This window comes from Columba livia, chromosome 1, assembly GCF_036013475.1.
Source record: "Columba livia isolate bColLiv1 breed racing homer chromosome 1, bColLiv1.pat.W.v2, whole genome shotgun sequence".
Lineage (NCBI taxonomy): Eukaryota > Metazoa > Chordata > Aves > Columbiformes > Columbidae > Columba > Columba livia.
Window position 1 is genome coordinate 131,284,177 of NC_088602.1, and position 15,022 is coordinate 131,299,198.

The 15,022-nt window shown below is 43.2% G+C and overlaps 1 long non-coding RNA gene across 2 annotated transcripts in view; it reads right to left on the minus strand.

Moving 5' to 3' along the window:
• The window catches only part of LOC135575445 (uncharacterized), a 37,897-nt gene that overhangs the window by 3,059 nt on the left and 19,816 nt on the right, over positions 1-15,022 (minus strand). The window contains exons 3-4 of one of the 2 annotated variants that reach the window (XR_010466221.1): positions 8,853-9,063; positions 7,350-7,479 (exon numbers count right to left, since the gene is read on the minus strand). This is a non-coding gene — a long non-coding RNA (uncharacterized LOC135575445). Of the gene's footprint in view, positions 1-5,924; positions 7,480-8,852; positions 9,064-15,022 lie in introns of those variants that run through there. The other variant, XR_010466220.1, reaches the window with a different exon arrangement.

Sequence of the window (15,022 nt, forward strand, 5' to 3'; positions counted from 1 at the left end):
GCTCTCACTTTATTTGTGCTGCTGAAGTGAATGCATCTCTTTCCTCTCTCCCTCTATGTGGCTTTCAAGTAGTCACACTATCATTAGTTATTTCTATTGTGGAGGAGCTCCCCATCTGAGAAGAGCATATATTCCATAGGAAGTAGAGTGAAGGCCTGACCTGACAGCTCTCATGTGCCCCCACATCCTGAAGCTGAGGAATTTGGGGCTTGTAAAGAATGCAGAAGCAAGCATTACAAATAAAGGACTTTGAGAGAAGGGTATAAAAATAAGAAAAAAAATATAAAATAAATAACATATATATAAAATAAATGACATATATATATATAAAATAAATAAAAAATAGGAAAATCAAAAGCATTACAAATAAAGGACTTTGAGAGAAGGGTATAAAAATAAGAAAATCAAAAGGCCTTGCAGCATTTTTAGTTGCATCTTTTCTTATTGCAAATGCTATGGGGCAAAGTAGCTCCCTTTGGTCTGTGCTTGCACAGTGCCATGTTGTTAATTTTAGTCTGTGACAGGAAAACTGTCCATTGTAATAAGGTTATTATCTCTCTTCCTCATCTAAACTTCTATTGTTGGCAGGAAACAAAAGCAGTTCTAGAATTAGTCTAAAGTTGTGGCTTTCTTTTAATTTCTTTGAGGTTTATTTATCCATTAATTTTAAAGGTGCACCACAGACTAATTTTCCCACCTCATGCTAGGTGCCAGGTGTATGATTACAAGAAGACCACACTGACCCTTAACTCTTGTTAAAACTTCAAAGTTCACTGAAGAATTGTTACATGGAAACAAGAAATAGGGTTTCAGAGCCACTCACCTCTAAGGCAACCAATGGACAATAAATTTATTTCTTAATGAAATTTTAAAATATAATAACACAGCCCATGAAGGAACACATTTTTGTTTCAGCTATGCCAAGTTTTTCATGTAGCTTTTCTCTTCTGTGGTTTGGCAATCTAGGATTGGTAAACAACCATAGTTATATTGTTAAATAATAGGAGAGCACAACTGTAACGTATTTTGCAGTCAGCATCCTATTATCTGTAGCTTCACAATTTTGCACTGTGACAACTCTCTTTGCAAAAAAAAAAGTCCCTAACAATGGTCTAAATCACACATTTGCTCTTCCTTCGAGCACTGCTGGCTGTCGAAACCTGTTGCACTCTAGTAGGGGAGCCTTTTAGACATATTCCAGGGGTGGCTCCATGCAGACAAAATGCATTAGAGACCACTCAAATACCACACCTAAACAATCGCACAAACCTGCTTATGCCCACTTCATCTGTGAGCAGTCCTGTAAATCACGGCGCAGAGGTCAGCTATCCTCCTCCTTTGTGGTGTGGAGCACTGCCAGGCACAGAAAATATCAAGGGCTGATAGAAATTGATCTATATTACTTCCCAAGAATGTATTTAGGATATCAGAGGGGGTGTTATCGAAAACAATAAACAAGTCAGGAAAAAATGAGAAGAATCTAATTTTAGTAAGAGCATAAGGGACTAACCTTAAACTTGTCCCTCTCTGGATGCCCAGGCTTCTCTCTGTGCCACTATTCCTCCCCAGCATGCCCGCTCCATCCTGGTTACTTCCTCTTAAAGCAGCCTATTTTTACTTAAACTTCTGTTTATTTAGAATTATTGATTTTTGAAGCAGCCAAAACATATCTGTGAAGTAGTTGTATTACAGTACCATTCATTGCCTGGGCTAACCCAAAGAAAATTGTGCTGGGGAAGAGCCTTACTACACTTCTGATTATGATGTTCTTCTGACAGTGCTGCCATGCTGGACACTGGCTGTGCCCTTTTGTGTTTGGTTTCCAGTCCTTCACTCTGCTTTTTTGTCCCTGATAGGACCTTCTTGCTCCAGTTGAGGTGTTATCAAGTCCTCATAGCTGTGTCTGATTTCAACATTTTATAACAGCTCTAAAATTTTCCGTTTATACCACGGCAGCATGGACTTGTTAATGGCAGCTTGGAAATAACAGCCTTTGTCATAAAGCCCTACATTAAAATTTTATCTTTATGGAAATAATTACATTTGGGTTTGGATAAACAGAAACCAGTTACTCATGCTGTGAGTACAGATCAGTGCTCATGGTGTAAAAATCAAATGGATGAAAAACATGAACAAAGAGGGGACTCTGGAGTATGCTCCCCAATGATCTGCAGAACACTCCTCAAGCCTGTTATTTACTCCTAGCTGGTGATTCCAAAGCTGAAATAAAAACATATTCCTCAAAGTCATTTTTGATTGGTTCAAAGGTGATATTTCTATCAGTGATGATTTACTATTCTCAACCGTTGCACCGATCCAACCTTCCTTAGAAATAACACCCATTCTCTGAGCCCCCCAAACCTGTGTAATTTGAGAAAAGAGACCCAAATAGCCTTGAGAAACTGCATAGCCTTGGCCTGTATGTAGTCTCCAATTTCTGCTGATATTACCAAAGCAAGTGCCAGATAGCATGAATAATTTCTGTAACATCAGCCGGAGCCAATAAACAGCCCCTTGATGACAACAGCTCCTCACCTGGCTTGGACCAGCAGCTGTGCTTTGCCTTCCCAGTCCCAGTCCCAGTCCCAGTCCCAGTCCCAGTCCCAGTCCCAGTCCTGTGTTTGCGGACACCAGAGACCTGCTGGCCACACTGGCTCCCGGCAATGGCTGCAAAATCCCGTCATCCAACGCAACACGCTTGGAGCATCCCAAATGGTTTCTGTGATGGCACACAAGGGGGAACTGAACAATGTTTACTTTCTTTGAATTGTGTTGACACTGCAGCACTAAGTGGAGTACAAACACAAAGGGTTATCTTTCAACACTCATTTCGGCAGGTGAGACGTTACTTATAAACACAGAATAAATCAGCTATGTAAGGCAGTGCCAGTCCACCTGTGTTAAGAATTTGAGGCTCATATGCATACATGGATTTAAGCAAAACAGGACTAATTTCCCTGGCTTGTGTGGCTGCTGCAGAAGCAAGAAGCTGCACACAGTGTCTCTCAGGCTGCATAACTCAGATCCTCAACTGCCTGACACTTACGTACCCATCCTCCCTTTAACATGACCAGAAGAGTGACAGGTGCCAGAGTACTATCCAAAAAAAAAAGCAGCAGCACCCTAGATTAGCAGCTAACCAAGAGCTAGGTAACAGAGGACCAGTAATACGGGGGAACACAGACCTCCACACAGTGCACAGCTGGGCTCTGCTAACTCGACCTCATGCCTGAAAGAGGCAAATTTGGCTTATCCTCACTTGCCACCACCATTGGTAGGGTTTTGCAGCATTACAGTACTTGATTGAGATCCAGCATATCCAGGCATCTTTTCTTGCCCTAAGGGGACTCAGATTTACCAGGCAACAGGCCAGTAGCATCACCGTGCCTATACAGGTGCACAGGTACATGCTTGTGTGCCATAAGAGAGCTGTGAGTGAAGGCAGGAACTTGGACTTGAGTCTTCCAAAAAGCCAGAGCTTCAGTACTAACTGGGCCAGTGAGAGAGGAGGAAGAGTGTGCATAAGCAAGAGGGACCATGACTTTTCAGATTATTATTGCTATCTTTCCTCTGAGAGTGAGATTCTTTGGTCCCAGTGCACACTCCCAGAAAGTGGTCCATTTTTACATTGCGTAGATTTTACGCAGGTAAAATACAGAAAGAGCTGGGACTCCCTTTTATAAACGAAATGCTACAACTACACAGCTCGTTATGTTCACCCTCCTTTCCTGTGGCCTAAATAATTGCTGAGTCTCTCCTGTGCCATGGCATAGTTCCCATGGGGAAGCTGGAAAACTTGGTCCCTCTCCTGGTAATATGGGCACACACAGGGAGATGAGAGGGAGTGATTCAGGCAGGGGAGGTAACCTACGCAGGGCTCCTTCTTTCTGGCCAAATGTCCTAACACTGAGCACAGGTTCAGAAAAGCTACAGCTTAAGACAGATTTTAAATGAAAGCAGTGGTTTCTACCACATTTCACCCAATCTGGTAGGCATTCCCAAAATTTTCAGACTCCTCTGGGAGAAGCAAATCTACTAATATATTGTTTGAAGATCGTGATCAGGCTTAGGCATAAAGATAGGAAACAAGCTGTTCGGCCATTTCAAGACTGTGCATTAAAGCTGATTGTCAGTTTTTGGAAAGCCTATAAAGAGAAAACTACCCGTAAAAGATTATGAGTGACAAGCTGGGGGTCCAAATAAATGATGCTTTGTAGGACTGCAGTTTAGGATATAGTTGACTACGTTTAATGGAAGTACCACTTAGGCATCCCAGTCCGTTTTCAGTCTTCCCTTCTAGAGGCTGATACACTTCCCTGAGCAGGCCTGAAACCTCATTCAACTGACAAGGTCACAGAGTTTCGGCACCATATCTCTGCTGGCTTTGATTCCTTCCTATTTTAAGCAACCATACGTGGAACGAAAGACAAGCACAAATTTCTTAGGCAATCAAGCGTTTAACTGTTGGCTGTGTGACACAGGATGAGAGATGTACCCAACCTCCCAACTTCTCGCCTGAACTCACGCTTCCTTCACAGCTGACATTTCTCCTTCTGCCAAGTCAAATCAAAACTCCATCTCACAACTATCCTGAAAACTGCATTTACAACCACTCCAAGGCTCCTTAGCTGGTGCCAGCTCTTCACATGCCTCAGAGTGTTTGGTAAGAATGAGAATAGATGTATGAAACACACCTGCTTTGGTCTACTGGACAAGACCTTATTCTCATTTATGAGCCAGGCATAACACTTGTGAAGACAGAGGAATTATTTCTTTGTATGCTAACTCCAGGAGAAAAATGCATCGCCCTCTATTCATGCAAAACATAGACCCTTTACCTTTAGGATAATCTACTGCCAGCTCCAAACCTGCGCTGTCTGCTGGTTTAAATCACAATTCTGTAGGGTAAAATTTGGCTCATGATGCCCTGTACTAATTTAGGAAGAAAAGTGGGGCCTCGCTCATGAAATATTTCAGGTATAATCAGGAAATTGTGGTTACAGATGCAATCCAGGAGCATTTTGGGTTGGTAACCAAGGCAACACTTCTTGCTTCAAGATACACTTTTCTGTTGATAATCTATTGTAATGCCAGTAATTGCAGCTGACAAGGCTCTATTTGTTGTGAGAGATAATTAGCACTTGAAATAAAGTAACAGATTTAAATAAATTGGGGGGAACTGAGTGGTGTGACCTGATCGCTTTAGAAACAAACAAGAGCTTTGGGGCCCTACACACGGTGTGATGTTAGTGGTTGGCCTCCACCGCGACTGAACAATACCAACATTTATTAGGCGTTGTTTAATTGGAAATTACAATCGCTTTTGTGATGAAAATATTTTTTCTCTTTCTCATCCAGGTTATATTTACATTATAAAATACACTTTAAAAAAAACACCACCCCCCCTCTCCTCTACCTACCTTACCAAACAGAACTGCTGATGTTTTTGTGTGCTTGTTCTTTTGCCTATAATTTGATTTGTTTAAAACCAAATGTTTTAAAATAAGTGTTTTGGACAGTTGCACAGTTTAAAGAATCCAGGGTGACTCTGCCCAAGGGTGTGGAGGGAGCATTGTTATTTCAGCACATAACAGGTATGTCCCCAGGGTCAGTAGGCACAAAAATGGCTTCAGTTTGCTGCCAGTTTATGCAAGCCCTGGTTTCATGGGTTGGGTTGCTAACACAACTCCTTACCTGATGTTTGTGCTTGTGTTAGGTGGTGGTGTATCTAGAGCTAGAAAAGCAAACCTGGGCTGCTGCCTGATGTAATGTAGGATCCCATACCTTGCAGAAGGACAGAAGGAACACTGGGCTGGAGAGATGTGGGTCGGGGTCACACAGCAATTTCAGTAGGCTCCACTAATAAAGCCAGACTTTTTTTTTTTTTTTTTTTTTTTTTTTTTTTTGTAATAGTGAGACACAATTGCTTGGCTCAGTGGATAGCAAGAAGAGGAATACAATCCCACAGCAACTTTTGTGCCATGGGGAATTGAAGTATTTTACATAAACTTGTAGCTGTTGAAATGAGGATGCTTCTTGGGGGTAACTGATCCTCTTTTTCAAAGTGCCCAAGTATTGTTTTTGTAGTTAAAGAGAAAATAAGATTTCCTAAGAAAATGAGATCAGCTTGTTCACAAAAAAGGAATGGAGGCTCAGGCTACTGTTGAGGTTTTGATTGCAGGGTGACAATAAAACCGTGGCAGATGTATTGTTAATCCCCGCTCCCCTCCCTTCCCCCTTCAGCCCCACGCTGTCCCCCCTTCCCACTAAGGACAGGTGATCTTGAGAAAAAGAAGGACAGAGAGAAAAGAGTTGGAAAAATTAAAAATGTTTTACTAATGCTACTAATAAGAATAGAGAAAATAATACAAAATATGCAAAACCAATCTTGAAAGTCCCAGCAACTGCAGAGCTGGCACCCGAAGTCCTGGATTGGACTCTGCAGCCAACTGGAGCTGGATTCAGTCTGTCACTAGGCTTCAGTTTGCAGGGACGACTCACAAGGTCCTCTTCTAATGTCAGCCATAAGTAAAAGGGACGAGATCCTTGTGATCTCCCACTTTTATATGAAATATTCATGTGAATGGGATGTTGTACTCCGTTAATCAGTTTCTTGGTCACCTGTTTCTCGTTGCCCCTCTCGTGAGAGGTGCATCCATGCTTATCAATAACTTTGCATTCCATTGCCATGTTTACCAAAACATGTATCTGGTTTTCCAGGAAAATGCAGCTAATATGAAAGCTTTAGCTGACAGGCAAATTCATTAAAAGAGAAACTTGTTTTTAACAAAACCAGGACAGCTACACAGGCTTGTCCAGTCTGACAGGCAAACACATGGCAGAATAGTGAATTGAGCCCCCATCGCACCATGTCAACAGCAGCATCCCAAAACACAGGCCAGGCTGGTTTTGGCTGGAATGGTTTGGATCCTTCACACAATCTCACCAAACCTGTGACACCTCCTAGCCAGGACAAGATATCACATCCAGTGTCAAAACAGAGACTGTCATGTAAATGCATTCATCTCAGGGCTGGCCAGAAGTCAAAATCAGTACCCTCTCAAGATTCCCTCTTAAGACATTAAATGGCTGGTAATATTCTTTCTTTAATGTGTCATCAAAAAGAAGATATCTTTGTCATCCTCTAGATAACAGCCACATTATTTCTCCAGGAAACATTAATCAACAGTTAATATCAGAATCATGCATTCATTTTACATTACTAATCACAGCACATGCAAGGCAGGATAGTCATATTCTCAGGAGTCCAAATTGCATTATTACTTTCTTTCTACAAGTGAGGTCAGTGGTTATAGATACCAGAATTGAATTGTCTGCTGTTTGCTAACCTCTGCTGAAGTTATAAAGGTGGCTAGCAGTGGGGACCAGGCTGAAGCCCAAGGGGGTTTATGCTTCCAAGGCCAGTGGTCAGACTCTCCTCTGCCAGCTCACACATGCCTTGTTTTTCACATAAGTTCTCTAGAAGAAATCAAAGAAAGGTGGTGCATTAAAACTACCCACTCAGAACATGGATCACAGTTACTGTCTTTCTTTAGTAATCAGCAATTTAGTTCCACTAGGCAATGTTTCTTCTTTCTAAATGCTTTGAAACACACAAAAATGTTGCATTTATAAGTTATTCAAAAAACAACAACAAATAACAATCTGCGGTAGTTCCCCAGGAATTAAAAATTGCTTACAATTTGTAGCATATGCAGGATCTTACTGCAAATCCCATTCCAGCCCAGTTCTAAGTACCTCATAAAAATGGCCTGTTTATTTTCTAAAATGATCTGCATAAAAGGATTAAGCTTATTTATTGTAAAAATTAGCGTCTTGCTGAAACAGTAATGACTATATCATCGAGCAATGTTCTTCCCCTGAATGCCTCCCTTGGCAGTGCTGTGCAAGGAGACCCGCATTTATAGTCTCCTAGAATAAAGTTAATGCTCATAAGACTCTGCTCTTGCACGCCTACAGCTAAATCATGGTATCTAGCAGATGGTGTATGTGTGTTTCCTAATGCAATGTCTTGTATGTGTGTAGTTGTCATAATTAAATAATAACTCCCTACATCATCTCATGTAACTGGAGAGCCACAGCCGTATTTCCTATCAGAGTGAAGCCATCAAACCCAGCTTGTAAGTAGATGGAGTGGGCTATAAGGAGACTAAATCACAAAGCACCCTATCACCTCCTCTCAGGAATAAAATGAGTTCTTCTGTATGTGGCTAGGCCTTTTAAAAAAGTAAATTTAAACATTGCGGTCCAAAACCTGTCAGACACTAGTGTCCCAACACATCTCTGATGTTAAGTAATCTATTCTCATCCCTGAGGCTAAGCAACCTGGTCTTGTGGGAAAGGAGTCTGGCCTCATATATTTGGGATTTTCCCTGCTTTTTCGTGGTCATCATCATGATGGAGGTGTTATGGACATCTGCAGGAGAAGTACCTGTGAGACAAGGCAATTTACAGCTATCATCTTCTTAAGATAAATGCAACAGCTGCTTTTTATGTTCCTTTATGGATGGAAGACAGAATGATAGGTTTCTGCAGATAGTCATTCTTTCCTTCACTTAGGGAGAGAATTAAGTTGTTGATTACACCCAGCACGAAACACGTCTGTTCAAACTGGGGACAAAAGTAACTTATTTTAAGGGAGACAAGTTTAACAACTCCAGAATTATCCTTTGCTGTAAAAAAATCCTTTTGCTAAGGATACTATAAATGCCTTGAACAGATGAAAGGCATCTAGCCTTTATTTCATACTAAAAAATAGAATGTGAAATCAAGAAAAGCATCTTTCAAATTTCAGTGCGCAAGTTAAACAGGAAGTAGTGGGAGCTATTTACCTTTTCAGTGTAAGAAAATGCAAGGAAGCTTCGGCTTCCGCTCTCCTTTGGCCAGGCAATGCTCTGTCCACGGATCAACCTCCTCCTCCTCCCAGCCCAGCAGGTCGCACCTTCCAGTTAACTGGAGGCTTCTTGGAAGCCTGGGGAAGCAGTAAACAATGCCTTCCTGTGGCTTTCTCTTCCTTAGGGGGGCACAGCAACAGCTGAGCACCTTCAGAGAAGTGAAAATTAAAACTAGCAGTTAGTTCTAAATTTTGCAAATGGCCTCAAACTCTTATCAAACAAATGGCTCCTCCTATATCTTCAGGAGATTAATATCCCTTTTTTTTTTGCTTGAAAAGAATGGAAGAAATGGTTGTCTAGAACATATGAATGACTATCTAGGTATTTTTATTTCATACAATGATCATTTTGCTTACCATATATGTGAAAAGAAGAGAAATTCCACCTTTAAATTTCACATCATATACTTTAATTAGAAATCAAGGCGAGCTATTGCCACAGGAAGTGACAAGTGATGAGCAACATGCACAGCAACGGCTACAGTGAGAGCTGAGCCTTGGCATGGACTGAGGAGACAAGAAGGAGATCCTGGAGCCATGATTCTGCCACGGAATTGCTGTGAAAGTGGCTGATCCTGTGAGAGGGGCTGATGTGGCAGGGACGTCACCAGGAACAACCAGAGGAGATTTACACACCCTCCTAGGGCGCAGAGGTGACCAGGAGCTGACCAAAAAGGGCCAGCAAACAGGGGAGAAGCAGTTAGCACAGCAGTCTGTGCAGGCAGGGCAAGGAAGCTCGGCAAACTCCTGTGATTTACCTCACTTGATTGTTGTCACCCTCACAGAAGGAGCTGACTATAGTATCCACTCAGAGCAAAGGTAAGTACTCTGCACTCAACAGGAAGGAGGCAGCAACTCAGACAGAGCTACCACAGGAACATGCAGCCACCCAGACCTCAGGCAGCAGAGAATGCCAGAACCTTTCACTGATAAGGAGTGGCAGCAGAGAAAACAGTTGTGTGAGGTGTGAGCAGGTGGATGACCTGCTCAGACTGGTTGTAGAGCTGAGAAAGGAGGTGGAAAGGTTGAAAAGTATCAGGGAGCTGGAAAAGGAAATTGACTGGAGGGATCAAGCTGTGGCCTCTGGGGGGCAGGTAAGACCTCCAGCAAGAAAGGAAGATCAAGGGATTCCCCTTGCCTGTCTTAAGAAAGCAGGTCAAGGGAAAGGGATGAATGGAAGAAAGTCCACAGTTGGGATGGCAGGAGAAACACCCCCCTATCCACCCCACCTTCCCAGGTGCCTCTGTCAGACAGGCATGAGGCTTAAGATGTGGAATGCAGCAACTTCAGGAATGAGGGGAAATGGCAGCAAGTCAAGTGTATAAACTTCAGAACGGATAGGCGAGGAAGGAGAGATGGTGGGGTAGCCATGTATGTTAGGGAGTGTTTTGATTGTCTGGAACTTGATGAGAGTGATGATAGGGTTGAGTGTCTATAGGTGAGAATCAAGGGGAATGGCAACAAGGCAGACATCCTGGTGGGGCTCTGTTACAGACCATCCAACCAGGATGAAGAGGCAGATGAAATATTTTGCAGGCAGCTGGGAGAAGTCTCCTGATTGTTAGCCCTTGTTCTTATGCAGGGCTTCAACCTACCAGATGTCTGCTGGAAATACAAGACAGCAGAAAGGAAGCAGTCTAGGAGGCTCCTGCAGCGCATTGAAGATAACTTCCTGACACAGCTGGTTAGTGAGCCTACCAGGGAAGGAGCCCCATTGGATCTGTTGTTTGTAAATAGAGGACTCATGGGTAACATGTTGGTTGGAGGCTGCCTTGGGCATGGTAATCATGAAATGATTGAGTTTACTATCCTTGGAGAAGTATAGAAGGGTGGTCAGCAGAAGTGCTGCTTTGGACTTCCGAAGGGCAGACTTTGACCTGTTTAGAAGGCCGGTTGGCAGAGTCCCTCAGGAGGCAGTCCTGAAGAGTCCAGAAAGGGTGGTTTCTCTTCAAGAAGGTCATCTTCGAGGTGCAGGAGAAGGCTGTCCCTGTGTGCCAGGAGGCGAGCCAGTGGGGAAGAAAGCCTACCTAGCTGAATAGAGAGCTGCAGCTGGAACTTAAGAATAAAAAGGGAATTTATAAGCTTTGGAAGGAGGGGCAGGCTACTCAAGAGGAATACAAGAATTCTGTGAGGGTATGCAGGGAGAAAATTAGAAGGGCCAAAGCCCAACTAGAGTTGAGCCTGGCCACCACTGTGAAAGGCAACAAGAAATGTTTCTATAAATATATTAGCAACAAGAGGAGGGCTAAGGAGAACCTCCATCCCCTCATGGATGCAGAGGGAAACATAGTGACAGAGGATGAGGGAAAGGCTGAGGTACTAAATGTCTTCTTTGCCTCAGTCTTTCATAGTCAGAACAGCTGTGTTCTAGGTACCCAGTCCCCTGAGCCAGAAGATAGGCATGGCGAGCAGAATTAAGGCCCAATAATCCAAGGGGAAATGGTTAGCGACCTGCTACACCACTTGGATACCCACAAGTCTATTGCGCCAAATGGGATACACCCAAGGGTGCTGAGGAAGCTGGCAGATGTGTTCACGAAGCCACTTTCCATTATCCATCAGCAGTCTTGGCTAACTGGGAAGGTCCCAGTTGACCGGAAGTTGGCAAACTTCACTCCCATCTCCAAGAAGGGCCAGAAGGATCCAGGGAACTACAGACCTGTCAGTCTGACCTCAGTGCTGGGGAACATGGTGGAGCAGATCATCCTGTGTGACATCAGATGGCACATACAAGAAAACCATGTGGTCAGGCCCAGGCAACATGGGTTTTTGAAAGGCAGGTCCTGTCTGACCCACCTGATTTCCTTCTGCAAGGTGACCCACCTAGTAGAAGAGGAAAAGGCTGTGGATGTTGTGCACTTAGACTTCAGTAAAGCCTTTGACACTGTATCCCACAGCATTCTCCTGGAGAAGCTGGCAGCTCATGGCCTGGGTGAGTGTACTCTTCGATGGATAAAGAACTGGCTGGAGGTCCAGGGCCAAAGAATTGTGGTGAACAAAGCCAAATCCAGTTGGCATCTGGTCACAAGTGGTGCTCCCCAGGGCTCAATATTGGAGCCAGTTCTGTTTCACCTCTTTATCAATGAGCTGGATGAGGGGATTGAGTGCACCCTTAATTAGTTTTCACACAAAACCAAGTTGGATGGGAGTGTTGATCATCTGCTGCAGGGTAGGAAGGCCATACAGAGGGATATGGACCAGCTGGATCGTTGGGCCAAGGCCAATTGTATGAGCTTCAACAAGGCGAAGTGCCGGGTCCTGTACTTGGGTCACAACAACTCCAAGCAGCACTACAGGATTGGGGAAGAATGACTGGAAAGCTGCCTGGCAGAAAAGGATCTGAGGGTGTTGATTGATAGCAGGCTGATTATGAACCAGCAGTGTACCCAGGTGGCCAAAAAGGCCAAGAGCATCCTGGCTTGTATCACGAATAGTGTGGACAGCATGACTAGGGAAGGGATTATCCTCCTGTACTCAGCACTAGTGAGGCACCTTGAATCCTGTGTTCAGTTTTGTGTCCTTCACTACAGGAAAGACACTGAGGTGCTGGAGAAGAGTTCAGGGAAGGGCAACAAAGCTGGTGAGGGGCCTGGAGCACAAGTCTGATGAGGAGCAGCTGAGGGAACTGGGGCTGTTTAGCCTGGAGAAATGGAGGCTGAGGGGAGACCTCATTGCTGTCTACAACTACCTGAAAGGAGGTTGTAGCATGAAGGGTGCTGGTCTCTTCTCCCAAGTAGGAAGTGAAAGGATGAGACAAAATGGCCTCAAGTTGCAACAGGGGACATTTAGATTGGATATTAGGAAAAAATTATTCACTGAAAGGGTTGTCAGTCATTGGAACAGGCTGCACAAGGAAGTGTTGGAGTCACCATCCCTGGAGGTGATTAAAAGGCATATAGATGAGGTTCTTAGGGACATGGTTTAGTGGTAGAGTCAGGTTAATGGTTGGATTCAATGATCCTGAGGATCTAATGAGGGTCTTCTTCATTTATCCTGAGGGTTTCTTCCAACAAAAATGATTCTATGATTCTATGAAGCTCATAAAGACAACAAACTCACTTTTAAATTTTTCTCTTGAAGTTTACATTATAATAAATATTCATACCATACTCCCTTCACAGTGTAACTACTAGAGAACACGCTGTAATGTATTTAAGAAGAACATGAATCAGACTGATAAAAATAATTGGTTGGATATTTCTATCTCTTTTATTTTTATTTTTTTTTAATGTTTTAAATAAATCTGTCGAAGGTTCCTGTGGTAATGAAGAGCTTTGTTGTTATGACAACTGCTTATTCTTTTTCCTTTGAAGGAATATGCAATTTGAAAGGCAAAACATCAGGAATAATTAAAACAAATGGTAAGTGAAAAAAAACATCTGCTAGAAAAAATCCCTACCCGAAATCTTAACAATCATCTCGCTTGTGAAATGACAAGCTTCAGATGGAGTGTCTTTACATTAGCCAGCCCAGGGGTGCTCAGCAGCTGCCAAGGGTTTGGGTAACCCCACATCAGAAAGCTCATGTCTTCATAAAGGGCACATATGCGTTATTCATGTGACTCTCTTCCTCTCCAATGTATATAATTATCAAAGAAGGGTCCTTTCAGAAGTTAATTCTGCTTCTTCTAATGGTTTATTCTGCTTCTCCATTTTAAAGGGGTGATTGTTAAAAAAGTGACCTCCAAGTGTTTGGCAAACCGTGCTGGTATCTCCTGTGACATGTCCTGCTCTCACTGTAAGACAGGGACTGGGGAATGGTGAGCTCTGGGCAAACTGGTGTGAATTAATAGGTTTTGGCAGCCAGCAGGGCTTTGCTTTAGAAGTGAAGTTGGGCATTGCCATAGAATCACTAGTAAAAACAGAGCAATCCTCAGAGCACAGGGGATGTACTGAGGGTGCTGATGGCTCTGATGAACTTTTGTATGAGCAGATAGGGCTGTCCACAGCTGAGAGCCTAAGTTGACAGCCACACACATGCAATGGATCTCTAGATGCATCAATTAAAAGTGCTTCTGTCTGGGACTAATGTTAGATGTGAGAGGGAAACACACCATAGACAACCACCAAAAAATTGTGAAAGTTTTCCCCAAAGCGTTTTTTTTCCCCTCATTGTTATCTCACAGGCTGTCCTTCCCAGGAGACATGTGACTGTCAGACTTTAGTCATTTCTTATGTGTGATAATTAGTCTGCTCCACTTTACAAACTGCAAGACTTAACCCCATAGATATAATATGACAGAAGGGATACAAATGCACGGTCTTGGCTCTATAAAGCCAATAAACTTGGTGTTTGGCAATAAGGTATGATGATATATGCCACTCAGAGACTGGAACCGGGACTTCCAATATTGCTGCTGTGTGTCTGACTTCATCAGAAACTTTGCAATAATTTCTGAAGCTTTACATGCCAGCTTGTACTGCCGGGCACACCACAGTCTCATTTTGCCATTCTTTGTGCACACTCTGCTCTTCATCACTCCATCCTCTCGGAAACAATCCAGTGCTCTTAAGCAGCAGAATTTTAACCAGTCTCGCCTTGCCACGCCACCAATATTTAAGAACCTGCATTTTTCATGAAGTCTCTTCTTGACACCTTGTGCTCCTCATTCATTCAGCCAAAATACTCCTACCAAAATACTCGTTATCAAGAAAGTGCGATCGCTGCTTGCTACCATTTTCTACACTGAGACATTTCAGACATTCCAGAGAAGATGATCTTCCTAAGAACATGATAGGATTTGGAAAAAAAAGCAGTAGTTGAGCTATTGCAACTGTAATCTTTCTCAGGCTGCTGTAGGAGCCTATGGTAGCTTAAAAACCAAACCAAACCAAAATGAAAAAGACCCCCTGGATTTTGTTTTCCTTCCCTCCCGCCCCAGCTGGCTATGTTCCCGCATTAACGACATATGAATTGCCAAGCTGGGCACTAGGTGGTGCTAGGACAGCGGTTTGTCAGGAGATTTAGTAGAAAAATTCTGGGTGGAAGAGCACAGTAGGTTATAAATGGTTACTTGCCAAGAAAACATTTGCTCTGGTACAGCTAATGCATTACTATCTGTCTTTGTTAGATTAACCCACATGACTGGACACCATTAGCTGGCAGAGG